Genomic DNA, 15937 nt, shown 5'->3' on the forward strand with positions numbered 1-15937 from the left:
CAGGCAGGATGCACATGGCAGTGTGCCAAAAAATACATGAGCTGTGAGACTAGAAGGTAATTTTTGTTGACTAATGTCACTTTTCCATCAAACTCAAGGGGTTCCAGTGGGCTTGTGAATTCATTTGAAGAACAGGGTTGGGTTTTTCTCATTATGCTTATTACTGACTTCCCACCAGGACAGGCATCTTAAAATTCCAAAAACAACACACGGGGACGTGCTCAGAAGAAAAATTGCCTTCCAAATGCATCAAATCCAGAAAAACAGTGCTCAGCTACATTTTATAAATCCCAATACAAAGTATAAAGATAAAATCTGGCTTCAGGCATACAGGAAGCCATTGCCCACATTAGCACCACCTCTGGCACTCCGTGCTCTGGCTATCTGTTCAAAGCACTGGATTCAACTCTTCACATTTGAGATGTTCATACAGTTACAAGGGGCCAGCTAACACTGCTGTTTTAAGTGAAAAGTGCCAGTCAATATGTAATAAATGCGAAATAAAAAGCCACGGTGAAGAAATCCTGTCTTGTCAGTCAGGAAGATTCTAAATGAAATAAAGGAGAATCTAACCAGCACCTGTGAAAGCGCGTTCGTCCTGTATTACACCGCATCTAGCTGTGTTACCTTACAGCCACCAACAAACATCAAATTTACACCAGATAAGGACTTTTCTTTTAGGCTCATATTAACACAAACTTGTTGCTCTAAAAGCATTTCTGTACACATTTACACAGAATATAAAATACCCTAAATGCACAATACTTAAAGGAACAAAGCATCAGGTGACAAGCACTCTTTCACTATCACTCACAGTTACAGAAGGAGCCCTTTACTGCCTATTCCACATGGAAAGCATTTGTTCCAAACTACTAAGTCACGAGTTGCCTCCAAGGAAAATCTGATATACCAGAGTATTTTCCCCTTTAATCTTCCACCAAAGGTAAAGCACACCAAATTAATTTGTCAGAAAGCAGAGCAGTCAGGACTACCTGCACCCCCCTAAAGATCCAGGAAGGAATCACTAACAGAATCTCTTGCTAACAGGAGAAAAAGAAAAATACATTCCCTGTATTTCATAAGCACAGAAACTTTGCTAGATCAACGGACGCCCATATTTCAGCCTAATGAGGCAACTCTTACTTCTTCAGCATTACATTTTCATGTACGATAGTTAAGAAAAATACTCAAATGTCACCATTTACATTACAGAACTGAAAGATTCACTTGGACCTAGGCATTCAAATTAAGATGGGGTACAACATGGAACTATTACCTGAATTATGTTCAAAGCCCTGGAGAGACACGTCTGACCCCTCATTTCTCAGAGTAGACATGTATAAGTATTTAAACACACACGCTCAACCCCCACACGGTTATTCTAAAAAAATATTACGTACTTTTACTACCAAACAAACTCCAAGTTACTCTTTCATCCTGTCACGAGAATCACATACAAAGTTTTCTATATCAGATTGTCTCTGACTAGCTAAACCATATGCTTATTTGCGCTATTGACACCTTTAACAGAACTGTTTAATAGCTATTTAATAGATGCTTAACTGTTTAATAGGTAAACCCAAACAACTTTGGTAGACTGATCAAATAATTGATCCAAGTTCATTAATGACAGGGTAGGAAACACGGAGGTTTTCTTCGAATGATAAATCACTGTGTAACTTTTTCTTAAACTTATCTGGCAGAACAAATGGCTACAAATTAAGTCAAAACCATATGGTAGAGGCTAAAGCGGAGAGCACGAGTTGAATTTTATTATACAGAACCATATGCTGCACTTAACGTCTGTGATGACTTTGCCTTTCGCCACAGACGATGCCTGTAAATCAGCACTGCAGATGTGAGAACTCCACTAAACACTACAACTGGATGATCTTGAACACACAGATTCAGTATTTTCCTTTATCACATTGTCTCAAAGGGTTACTTGTGTTATGGATCACTTTTGCGCTGTTGCAGAATGCCATTTCTAGCACAGCCAGCTCTTTGAGCAGCACTCCAGCAATACTTAAAGGATAACTGAATAACCCATTCCAAGACCAGGGCTCCTTAGAGTTCTCCACATAGATACTCCAAATAGCAGAACACTGGGCAGAACTTTCCACAGAATCGTTTCTGAACCTAAGGAGCCGAAATTGTGAGTGCAACTTGCACATCTGCAAGACTGGGACTCAATGCTCTGCTCCAAGGCAGCTCACTTCTGCAGCTCATGCCGACCTTGGTATTCCACATACTAAAAAACCAACATCCAACATCCTAGAATGAAATTGCTTTGATGTCAGGTAACCAGGTGAACCCTAAACAAAAAAGGAACTTGACCACAGCAGCCTGACACAACTTTAAGCAGTGGCTGCACAACAGGAACAAAAATAAGCCAAATATGTGAAAGGCACATACTGAGTCGAGAGGTTGATCTTCTGCTGTCTGTTAGACCACTTATCTCCAGTTCAGACATTTCTCGCTTTTCACACAGAGATTATGACATTAGAACAACACTGACATTACTGAGCAACACACAATCCCTTCAAATGGCATTTCAGTTTTGAGAACTAAAAACACTAAGCAGAAACAGCAATACAGTACACCTGACTGCTCAAATTGGTAACTTCTGGTGAACTGAAGGGAAGATGCTTTCAGAGAAGTAGTTTAGCAATCCCTATTTTAAGAGTATTTAAAAATACACTGCGTTTTCATTGCCAGTGCCACAGGGCACATCACATGGAAGATGTTTCAGAAAACTGCTCACCGCAAAGGTCACACCTCAAGGTAAAGCACTTGCACTAGTAATGAAAAAGGCACTTTTCAAAAGGAAAAAGTGAAGGTTATTTCCTTGTTCCCACTGACCACAAACCCTCCTTCTTTAGGCCAGAATAACTTACACTTTTTTCTTCACTTGGCCACTTTTCACCACCACCTGGTTTGGGGTTTTTTCCCCAAAACCAGCTAATTTTATTTAGCTAAAGTCAGTTCCTGCTACTAATAACATACAAGTCAAAACCCCCACTCATTTTTGGTGAGATCAAAGGGATCAATAACTTCTGATCTCAGCTTGCCTATTGTTTCCTATTTCTTTCCCTTAAGTGTAGATTTTTAATGAGTTTGAGGCACTGCTACAGACAGCGCCATGCTGTTTCCTTAGTACATTTTATCCAGAAAGTACTTGAAAAATACCATTACAAATAATGCCCAAGTACCATTTTAAGAAGAAAATGGGGCTACCCTGAGCAAATTATCTTCCTCCTTCTAAATTTGATTCCATAATCTCATCTTAATTAAAATAAAACACAATATTTATCCAGCAAACATCTCTAGAAAAACATTTATACAAAGAAGGGAATTCATATATTTCAGGGTTCTGCTCCTGGCTAAACAATTAATAATCCAAATACTGACTTCAATATCTAATTGGATAACAAGACACAACCAAACACAGTGAGGAGGGTGTGCGTGTTCACCTTTCTGGCCTCTTCAAAACACTGTCAAATCTGCAAAAACATCAGCAACGGAGAGAGAAGAATGAAAACTTTAAACTTTGCAATTCCTGTTTTTCCTGACTGTGCACCTGAAGCTCTGTTATGAGTACTTGAGAAGCACAGTAACCAAAACCATTCGCCATTTGGGATTCTCAGTGCCTAATTGTTCCAGCCAGAGAGGATTAACACAGTTCAAGGCACCTGACAACTTAATGCTTCCCAGATACTATGAAGACTAAAATCATCATTACTGGAAAACAAACAGACAAAATAAAATCCACATTTAACCCCCTGGAACCTTCCCACAACTCCCAATACACTTTTAATAAAACTGTGCCCCATGAGCCAACATCCAACTTTCACACAAGTCACCGAGTGAGCAGCAGCAGCAGTAATCACTGCATTTTTTGTTATGTTCGTAGAGGCACAATTTTGTGGGAGAATTAATTATTTTGGTTTTGTCTGTCATTTGGGATAGTAATTGTTCTCCAAAGAACTCACCCACAACCAAACCTCTACCAATGTCAATGAATGAACAGATCATGGCCCAACATGAAGGGTAGTAGCAAAGCCATCTGTAAAGAACAGCTGTATTTGCTCCCTGCAAGAAAGCAGAGAAGCAGACAAGCATGGTGGCTTGTGGAGTGCCCTACTTAACAATATCTTATACCCCAAGCTTGTATTCCAAGCAGGAGAGGCCTGAAAACTCACCCTGCCCAGCTATCAGGCAGAAGATCAGAAAACACCAGGAATCTTACTCCTGCCCTCCCTGCAGGACCTGTGTGCTGCCAGCCTGAACCCCAAATTCTCCTCGGTGCTCTGAGCAGCTGGAGCCAGTATAAGCAGTGACCCACAGCCACAGCCCAGGCCAGATCACCCTGGAGAAACTCCACTCACCCAGCTGCATTTTTCAAAGGAGATTTCTTCTACAGAATAACTGAAAGAACAACTCAAACCCAACTAGCAATCTCTTCTCAGACATTTTCAGCATCTATCCACAGGAAACTGCTCTGCCACGTGGCTCTCTCCAGTTGCTATAAAAGCCAATAACGCAGAATTGGAACTGAGACTGTCAAGAAAAGCAACTACAGTTGCACAGGTCCAGATTATGAACTGTACCGTCAACACCTGGGAAGTATTATACAGGGAATCCATCAGAACACAGTTATCTTTGTTTTAAAATATACATATTCTGTCTAGAAACACTACTAAAACTCCTTGCAGATATCCACCTCAGGACCTGCACTTCCTCTCCTAAAGGAAGGCTCAGTTTGGGACTCATTCCTCTCTCTTCCAAGACACCACTTTAGAAAACTGCAGGATTCCAACCTAACCCTTCCTCCAACACAGGGGCTGGAAGAAAAGATTCAGAATTTCTGTCCACCCCCATAGGTTCAGCCATACAGCTATGGCAAAATGCATCTCTTCTCTGCACTCTTCTCACGTAAGATTTGTTTCTTTAATAAACCTTTCCTCGCAGGAGCAGTCTTACATCAGTATGAGATTTGTAATGTTTTAAGTAAATTTATAAACCGAGGGTTTGTAGCTGCACATACAGCAGAGATTCCAAATGAGAGAAGAGCAGACCAAATGCAGCCAGACTGGTGTTTTAAAACTGAGGTCATCGACTGATCCCTGTGATCCACGATCCCAACACCAGGCCACACCTGGTGTTCTTGCCTCCAGAGAAAAGCACAGAACCTATTATCTCTGCTGAGCTCATTTGGTACCATTTAATACGTATTTATCACACACTCACAAAATGGCAAGTGTGGTTGCATCACTACCACAAAATGCTCTTGGGGATTTACTCAATCATTGATGATTACAGAAATGGTAAGAAGAGAGGCCAAACAATAGGGGGAAAAGGTGGATTTGCCCTACACAGCATCCAAATTCTTAACAACAGGATGGACTTTGCCACTTATTGCTAATGCTAACTCACATAGAAGGAGTTAGAAGTTTGATCTGCAAGACAGTTCACACAAGGCCACAAAGGAAAACAAGCACTTTACATGTTGAATTTCACCCGTTTATGAGGTTTTCTCATGATTTTTAACTTCAATTATCAAACACAAATTTTCAAACATACCAGTGAACATCCCTCAGTCCATAGTCTGTGCCTATTTCTTGCTCTAAGTTAGATGAGCAAACAGATAAAATTGTATCAGCTCCTTTGAACCGACCAATTTCAATTCAGCTGTGGTTACAGCATTTCAACGGCCAACAAAAAGCATGCACAGCTGAGTTTCAGAAAATATAAATACTCACACAAAGCAACATTTTCAACTCCAAGAGTGTTTAGTATGACACACTTAACTACCTCCAGTACCTAAGAGATCTGTATTGAAAAATCTGAGCCATGTTACTAATTTTAAGTGGACACTAAAAAACCAAACCCAAACATTAACATGCCACATGTCCTGGCTCTCTTAGCACTGCATTGGCCATAAACACACAAGAATTTTGATTCCAAATATTTCTCAAGGTTTCCTGGGTTTTTGTTGTTCCTACAAGTATCCCAGCTTGTTTTTATTCACTGTACCAGTCTCAGGTTGTAAACACAAGTGCGCTGTGACTCTCCCATGAGCAAGTTTTTTCATGTATTTGCAAAACTGACCACACGAACGTGGCCGCAGCTGCTCACATGCTCTACTGCCTACACACACTGAAATGCCAAACAATTAAGGAAGGCTCCAATGAATTCTCAAGATGTGGGATGCTTTTTAAGAGCTATTTCAAAAAATAACTAAAACCAATATTTGTTGATGCATTTACTACCACGTAATTGTACTAGAGCCCGTTGAAGAGACAAATTTGAGGGGTTTTTTTTAATGCCTTAACTTCATACTTGTACAGCAATCTAAACTGAAAAGCATCAAAATATACCACGTGGAATCACTAGTGCGACAACCAAGCCAAAAAAAATCTCTGCTATCAATCTTCAGCAGCCAGCTCCCACTTTTTTACCCTGTTTTAGAAACCATTTCTTCTTACAGAGTCACTGCCAGGCCCTCACTTTGAGTCTACTGTGTTTGACAGATCAGCTACAACATTTTTCTTCTGTAAAACAACAGAACTTAGACCAGATTTTACTCACCCACAGACTCTGCAAGCCCAGGTGTCGTTGCTTTACACTCTCTGTGTCAGGTTCTCCTACCACCAAGCCCGAAGGTGCCACAATGAAGGAGCTCTGGAACTTGCTGCTCTGATGAAGGCACTTGGTCCAACTGCAGTTTCCACTCTGTCTAACTGAAACCTTGACTGATGCCAGCTGCGCCTCATTTGTTCCATCACCAGGTTTTCCTGAAGAGCAGCACTCACCCTCCAAATTTTAGCCCTGTAGGGGACAAAATTAAATTATATAAAAATATACAATGAACATCTATATTATTTATAAACTGAAGCATTTATGATTTATTTAATGAAACTGTAAAGTTTAGCCCTCTAGGGGCTAAAATTAAGGGGACAACAAGTAGAAAGACAAGAGAAGCACGGTCTGTCCAAGAAGTAAAAATCACTCGAGGCCCATCAGGAGTTTGAAAGTTTCCCTCAAATAGTAAAGATCACACAAGCAAAACAGAAGTCTCCAAAGTATCGAACAGAATCATTTTGTAGAGATTACATCAGTACATCCACCATTTATTTAATTCATTAACAGGTGCTAAAACCCCTCCTTTATCTGTCCAAAGACCAATCATGCACAGAAAAGAGGAACGTATGGAAATGAAATAGAGTCTTGCAACATGCAGGCATGTGGGAGACAGACCTTTTGGGGATCCCCAAGGTGGCAGCACAATTACTAAATTACCTAAGCAAGAGTCAGCCGCCAAAAACTCCTGGGGAAGCACCACGGCCCAGAGCTGCCCCTGCCAGTGTCATATGGGACAGCTGCAGCTTGTTTGGAGGAATACCTAAAGGTGATCCACCCAGAAGGAAAGGGATCCTGCTTTAAGAGAAGTCTCTCGTTCTTAAAGGATTGCTGAAAGTAAGAGTACGTTTATTTGTATGTTTTACGCTTAATACTTGCTTGAATACCCCTCCAAAAATGTTGTTAATCTGATAACTAAGAACGTGCCATTTAAAAAAATGACATGTTTTTGTCTCTTTCTTTCAAAAGTCAAATATTCCTTGTTGTTTAATGGAAAAGCAGGCTCCTCTCCAAACACATCCTGTGAGGCCTTTTCCAGTGAAGCAGTGTGCATAATGATAAATGAAAAAGGGAAAGGTTCTTGCAAGTATTTTTATCTGTAGTATGCAGGGGTTGATCTGTTACACCCAAAAATTATTTTCAACTTAAACAATTCACCTTTGCCAAATCCCTAACTCACTCTAAAACTCTAATAGGTACACACAACATTTCTTGTGAATAAGTTTGCAACAAATCCTACAAGTTCACCCTCAGGAAAGGTGGCAAACACCCCAAGGGAGTATACAACACACAACATACACTCCTTGGAAGCGGAGGGAGTGAGATTTGTCCTTCCTCCTTGTCTTGGTTTGGGAAGACAGGTATCTGCCAGGTAAAATTACAATCAGAGGCTCTTTGGCAAAGATTTGGGAAATAGGAATAGCAGTTCTCTACTAGTATGTAATACAAAGCAAACAAACACAAAAAACTCCCCCCCCACCAAACAACTACAGCATTAATGACAAACGACAACAGTACCAAGAACCTCGAGGGCTTTGTTTCACAAAACCCAGGGCAGTTTGGTTTCGCTGTCCCCGCAGGATCCTCAGAGCACCAAGCTGAAACAGTGGAAAAGTCCCGGGCTGGTCGCTGGGATGGCAGGGTGTCCCGGCAGGCAGGGGCAGGATGTCCCGGCAGCGCAGGGGGTGCAGGGTCACGCTGCAGCAAGAGGAGCAGCGCCGAAGGAGCCGAAGGCGAGGCAGACCTTGGACCAGCTCCCGTTGTGGCAGGGAAAACTCAGGATTCAGGCTGAACCGGTGATAGTAGATTTCCCAGGACTGGATCCCTTTGGCCACAGTGAAACTCCTCCAGCCAGCAACAGCCGTTCTCCGCTCGGCGTGCTCTGCGGCGGCTGAGATCCTCGAGGAGCGGCAGACATGCGTCTCCCCAAACGCCGGAGAAAGAAAAGCACGCAGCTGCCTCAAGCTTTGTCTTTTACCGGCGTTATCTCCCCCTTCCACCTTTGTCCACCTCTTTGTTTCGGTTAAGTACTCTCAAGTATCCAACACTTGGTCTCCTTGGTAACGTGTCGGGAAAAAATTCTTTAGAGAAAGAAGGAACAAACCTAACCCCCAACACTCCTCCTACTTTTTCTGCCAAGAGTGAGGGAGTCCCAAGGAACCATTTCAACACTTCAAGGAATGTCTCACATGCCAGGAAAGGCTCTGACACACTGACTGAAAACACTGGGAGGAGGGAGGACACACAACACATCAGCCAACGCAGATTTTTGGCTGCCTTGGACATTATTCCTTCACAACAGCCACAATCTTTTTCCATAGATATTCTCCCCAGGTAAAAATCCAGGCGTGATGGTGAAGGGGCTAATTCTTTACCCTGTTTAGAATCAGTCAGAGAACTTCACTGTGTTTGTGACTCGTGCTCTCTTCACTTGAAACAGCTCCCACAAGACCTTGAGGGACAACTTGCTTCAACTGCCAGGAGGTCAAACTTGATAAAATCTTCAATATTGTCCTTTCCGGTGTATTTCCTTATCCTCCTACCCTTATGAGATCTGCCTGTACTGCAGGACCAGCTATCTGCTCTAACAACATGGTTCTTGTATGAAAAATACAAGCCAAAATAGAAAATCTAGATGCTGAAAGGAATATCAACCAAGTCAAATCCAACTTTTAAAAACAGAATCCTCAAGAAATGATTCACCCACCCCAAAACAAATGCAGCAGGAGAGGCAACTTATTCATCTCACAGAGATCATTCTCCTATCTCTCCATGCTCTGCTCCAAAGTGTGTTCAAATCAAAGGATCTCATTTTTTTCCTCTTCCCCTCAATTGTATTTAATTAGGCTTTTTTTTTTTTCCCTTTGAAGTCAAGGGAAAGAGGCCTATTTATTTCAAGGAATATTTAGCCTGGCCTCTTCCTTCCAGTGGTCTACCTCACTGCATCTTCAACCCCATTGTTCCATAGGGACAGGGAGGTATCCAAATAAAGATTAAGAAAAAGGCAATTCCTGTGGTGTTATCAATTGAAGAAACAGGATCACTTTTCCCAGTGTCAATGAACTTCAATACACTAATAAAATTAACAAATATCAAAGTGGTTTGGGTCTGAAATAGAAACATTTCCACTAAATCTGAGTAGCTTTTCCAAATACTGGGCAAATAGTTTGATACACTTTGAAATACTAAAATATCTCCAGTGCTCCAAGATGAAGCTGAGCAAATTTCACTGAGTGAAATGAGAGTAGACATTGTTTGCACCTTCTAAGCATGCATTATATTTTCATCTTGGTGTTTAAAACAAGGCCACTGCAAGGAGAATTTCCACTGTCCCAGCTGTCAGTAACTGGGTTTGTGACTTACCTGCTGGGGAATTACTCACTTCCCATTGCAAATCTGAAATCACTGTTCATTTGGACAGATTGCTCCTGACTGCACCCTGATGATGTGTCCTCAGTCCAGCTCGTGGCACCGGCAAGATAAATGTGTAGAATGAGATTAGGGGCAAAACACTAACAAAATTTGCTTAGATCAAAGAGATGCACTCACACCCTGGCAGTACTACCTGACATCTTCCTGACAATATTATGAGGCAATTAGTGTCTGTATGTCTTGGCTGATGGAGGTGAATTATGGTAAGTTCTAGGAGGCAACTGTCTAAAGCAGGGGAAGCTGATTAATTACCCAGCAATAATTCATTATTGAGACATTTAGGTCGACTTGTGCACCACAAAGTCAGAGGGAGCAGGAAACAATCAAACCAATGAATACTGTTCAGACTAAACTGTTGGCAGCTACAGCCATAGAGGCACATTTACAGAGAAAATGACACCATCTCAGAGAAATCAGGTGCCTGGAAGCAAATCCTCAAACCAAGTGGGCACTCTCCATCCCACACAAGGGACGCATCAGCACGTGCAGCAGGAGCCCCTGTGCTGGCATTCTCACTGTTTCTCAGGTCTACCTGTTCCCTGCCTCAAACGGGCACAAATGAGGAGCCAGTCTGCAAAGCCTTGGGCTTTCATCTCACACTGCTACACTGAAACAAATGGACAGGAAAATAGAAGAAGCCTGAATACACCTCTGCTGATAAAGATCTCTATGTTAATACCATTAACATTGACTACATCGAATTTAAAGCTGATATCTGCCTGCATATCACATCCAAGTCTCTTTTCAGGTGTACAAAAAATGTGTCCATTTCACAGCATTTCTTCCTTTACTTCTCCACCTGGATCATACAGAAAATACATTTCTTGGCCACCAGCAAATCATTACCCCTCATGGGGACTGTTCCCTAAAGAGTTTCAGTACCAGAACAATGGACTACTGCACAGCACCAAATTTCAATTGTGACTTAACTATTCCACAAAGGGGATTTACTGTAGTGACACCTCTCAGGAATACACAATTATTTGAAATTTCACTGACATTTTCCACTAACAAAACAGCACTTCTACTTTAGCAGTGATTCGAAGATGGAAACTTTCCATTAAGCCTTTTCTTTCCTCTGGGTGTCAGAGTTGTCCTCAAAGTCCTTCTGCGTTAAAAATTAATTGTCTGGTTTGGTCTAACACACCCAATGTATTCGTTAGGGAGTACATGCACAGTAATACCTCAGAAAGGTTACAACCCTCCTCCCCAAGATCTTGGATGGCAATTTTGGGTTACTCTGAACCTCTCTCCAGCTTTGGCTTCTGAACTTTTCCTTTAATCTACTTTTTCATTCACTTCGTGTATACCGATACAGTAGTTTTCCTCTTTTTGTAACCTGGTGTCCAAATACCAGAACGACCGCTTGACCATTTCCATAAGCAAACCATCCTCTGCAAAACTCTTCAGTCAGAATCTTATTATTAAAGCAAGTTTTTCCAAACAGTTTCTGCCGCAGAGTCAAAGGGCCCTCTGCTCAGAATGCTTTTCCTTAAAAGCACGGGGATATGGATGATTTCTGTGCCCCGTAAAGGTCCAGCGCCATTCACCTCTGGATACCAACCTGTTCTTCCATCTGACTGGGGATGGAGTCGCGGAAGATGAGAGGATTTCTCTCCAGCAATGATATCCTGCCCCTTGGCAGATATCAGGCAGTTCAAATCAAATTTCAGGTTTAGCTCACAACACTCAGGATGCTGACAGATGATGGAAGCACCGTCACAGCAGCTCTAGCTTGACTTTCTGCCTACACTACTGTACATTTTAAACCACTTCTGAACAGGATCACTAGAAATGGGCAGCCATCCCTAAATCATCCCTGAAAACACAATGGCATCCAACAGGTGTTTGCTTGAGTTATCCCCCTAAGGGAAGGCAGTACTTAAACAGGCATTTAGAGGATAAAAGGAATAATTCTGTTCCTAAGAGCTGCCTCCTTCCCCCGTCTCCTCATTTGCCAAGGCCACGCACGAGGCCGATCAGCGCCACTGGCGCCTCCGGAACCACCTGCAGCTGGCGGCCAAAGGTGACCAAAAAAACCCCCCCCAAAAATAACCCCCAAAAAATTTGGGGGGAGGGGGAATCCCTCCCCAGAATGATATTTTTACATTTTTATTTATTTCGGGGTTTTTTTGTTTGTTTAATCAGGCCCTCTCCGGCAAACCTTCGCTCCAAACCCGCTGAGCTCCCCCGGGGCCGCTCCGGCCGCGCCCTCAGACACCCCGAAAAGACCCTGGAAAGACACGTTGGGCTGAGGGGGGATCCTGAAAAATTCAAAAGAATTAAAAACCGGAAATATCCGACTCGTTTTTTGGGGCAAAAAACGGATAAAATCGGGAGGTTTTGGGGCGGTTTGGCCTCCGGGGCTTGCCGTACAAAAAGGCGGCGCGGTGTGAGGGCGACAAAATGGCGGCTCGGAGATTTCGCCGTACAGAATAGAGAAAACAGGTATTTGGGAGGAAAAAAGGGGATTTCGGGGGAAAAGGGGATTTTAGAGATAAAAATTGGATTTTCCGATTCTAAATTTGGAGAAAAAACGGATAAAATCGGGAGGTTTTGGGGCGGTTTGGCCGCTGGGGGTTGCCGTACAAAATGGCGGCGCTGTTTGAGGGAGACGTGAGGGCGACAGAATGGCGGCGTCTTGAGGATCGTGCCGTACAAAATGGAGAAAATGGAGATTTGGGTGGAAAAAGGGGGATTTGGGGGAAAAAGTGGATTTTAGAGATAAAAATGGAAATCTCCGACTCTAAATTTGGGGGGGAAAGGGCAAAATTTAGGGAGTTTTGGGGTGGTTTGACCGCTGGGGGTTGCCGTACAAAATGGCGGCGCGGTGTGAGGGGTGAGGAGCGGGCGGCAAAATGGCGGCGCCCTGAGGATCTTGCCGTACAAGATGGCGGCGCGCGGGGTTTTTTTTGGCCGTACAAAAACGAAGAAAATGGAGATTTGGGGGAAAAAAATGGGATTTAAGGGGAAAAAAAAGAAATTTTAGAGAGAATAATGGAGATTTTGGTTGGGAAACGGGAAAATTTGTCGGGTTTGGGGTGGTTTGGCCGCTCGGGGTTGCCGTACAAGATGGCGGCGCGCGGGGGGTTTTGCCGGATAAGACGGAAATTTGGGGGGAAAATGGAGATTTTGGGGAAAAAAGGGAGATTTTAGGGGGAAAAACGAAATTTTTTGGGAAAAAAATCGCTTTAAAAAGAAAAAAAATCCCCAAATCGGCAAAACCTGAGGGGAAAAATTTTCCCAAAAACCGCCTCAAACTCCCACAAACAAACAAACAAACAAACAAACAAACAAAAAAAAAAAAAAAAAAAAAAAAAAAGAAAAGCGCGGCGACAGCAAAACAACAACAACAAAAACCGGCGAGCTGAAAATTTATTGAAATTTAATTTTATTTAATTTTAATTAAAATAATTAAATAATTATTTAATTATTTTAACTAAAATTTTTCGATCCCAAAAAATCCCAAAAATTCACCCCAAAATTTCCACCCAAAATCCCAAAAAATGACCCGAAAATTTCCACTGAAAACTGAAAATTTTTAAGCCTCAAAATCCCTCAATTTTACCCCAAAATTCCCGCTGAAAACTGGGATTTTTAGAGCCTCAAAAATCCCCAAAATTCACCCCAAAATTGGATTTTTTGAAGTTCCAAAACCCCCAAAATTTCCACCCAAAATCCCAAAAATTCACCCCAAAATTCCCACTTAAAATCCCTCAAAAAACCCCAAAATTCCCACTAAAAATTGGGATTTTCAGAGCCCCAAAATCCCCAAAAATTCACCCCAAAATTTCCACCCAAAATCCCCAAAAATTTACTCCAAAATTCCCTCCCAAAATTGAGATTTTTAAAGACCCAGAATCCCCCAAAATTCACCCCAAAATTCCCACTAAAAATTGGAACTTTTAGAGCTCCGAAATCCCCCAAAATTCACCGAAAATGCCCTAAAAATGACCCAAAAATTCCCACTAAAAATCAGGATTTCAGAGCCCCAAAATCCAAAAAAATGACCCCAAAATTCCGACTGAAAAATGGGGTTTTTTGAAGCCCCAAAATCCCTCAAATTCTCCCCAAAATTCCCACCCAAAACGCCAAAAATTCACCCCAAAAATTCCCATTAAAAATCAGGATTTCAGAGCCCCAAAATCCCAGAAAATGACCCCAAAATTCCCACGAAAAATTGGAATTTTTAGATCCCCAAAATCCCCCAAATTCTCCCCAAAAATCCCAAAAAACCCCCCAAACCCCCTCCCAGTACAAACCAGTACAAACCAGTAAAGAAAAACACCAAACCAGTATAAACCAGTATAAACCAGTACAAACCAGTCACCCCAAATCCCTTCCCAGTTCATCCCAGTTCGTCCCAGTGACCCCTAAAGCCCCTCCCAGTACAAACCAGTAAGGAAAACCCCCAAACCAGTACAAACCAGTATAACCCAGTACAAACCAGTACAAACCAGTATAAACCAGTAACTCCCAGTATCCCCCAGCGCCGGGCCCTGGCCCAGAGTTGCTCCCTGGAGGTTGCCGAGCATCGAGAGATCCCAGTTCAAACCAGTACGGACAGGTGAGGGCACTGGAATGGGGACTGGAGGGCACTGGTTTATACTGGGATGGACTGGGAGTGAGTTTGGGGTCACTGGTTTATACTGGGATGGACTGGGAGTAGGTTTGGGGTCACTGGTTTGTACTGGGATGGACTGGGAGTGGGTTTGGGGTCACTGGTTTGTACTGGGATGGATTGGGAGTGGGTTTGGGGTCACTGGTTTGTACTGGGATGGACTGGGAGTGGGTTTGGTGTCACTGGTTTCTACTGGGATGGACTGGGAGTGGGTTTGGGGTCACTGGTTTGTACTGGGATGGACTGGGAGTGGGTTTGGGGGTCACTGGTTTGTACTGGGATGGACTGGGAGTGGGTTTGAGGTCACTGGTTTATACTGGGATGGACTGGGAGTGGGTTTGGGGGTCACTGGTTTGTACTGGGATGGACTGGGAGTGGGTTTGGGGGTCACTGGTTTATACTGGGATGGACTGGGAGTGGGTTTGGGGGTTACTGGTTTGATACTGGGATGGACTGGGAGTGGGTTTGGGGGTTACTGGTTTGATACTGGGATGGACTGGGAGTGGGTTTGGGGGTTACTGGTTTATACTGGTTTAAACTGGTTTCGGGGTTTCTGGGCGTGGTTTAACCTTTGCCCCTCCCCCACATGTGAACCGATCACGCCCCTCATCAAGCCACGCCCCCTTCCCTTATATAGATCGACAACAAGGGCGGGGCAAACTGGGCGGGGCCTGGGGGTTACTGGGTTCTACTGGGAGGGAGTGGGAGGGGCCAAGACGGCTCTGACCCCGCCCACCACACCGATATGCAAACTTATGTAAATGAGAGCACAAATAAACGCGAATGACGTTACTGACCACGGGGACTGGGAGTTACTGGTTTGTACTGGGAGGGGCCTGGGCGTGACTCAGACCCCGCCCACCTCACCGAGGCGCCAGCCTTATGTAAACTTATGCAAATGAGAGGCAAAATAAACGCCGGTGACGTCATTTGTACGCAGAGGAGCAAAGCGGCAGCGCGGGGCATGACGGGATACACCGGGGCGCAGAGTGGCACCGCAGGGAATGACGGGATACACCGAGGCGCAAAGCGCCGCCGGGCATGATGGGATACACCGAGGCGCAAAGCTCCACAGGGCATGACGGGATACACCGAGGCGCAAAGCGGCGCGGGGCATGACGGGATACACTGAGGCGCAAAGCGGCGCGGGGCATGACGGGATACACCGAGGCGCAAAGCGCCACGGGGCATGACGGGATACACCGAGGCGCAAAGCGTGGCCGCAGGGCATGACGGGATACA

This window comes from Chamaea fasciata, unplaced genomic scaffold (genome assembly GCF_029207755.1).
Source record: "Chamaea fasciata isolate MVZ Bird 193981 ecotype frontalis unplaced genomic scaffold, bChaFas1.0.hap1 SCAF_33, whole genome shotgun sequence".
NCBI classification, from domain to species: domain Eukaryota; kingdom Metazoa; phylum Chordata; class Aves; order Passeriformes; family Sylviidae; genus Chamaea; species Chamaea fasciata.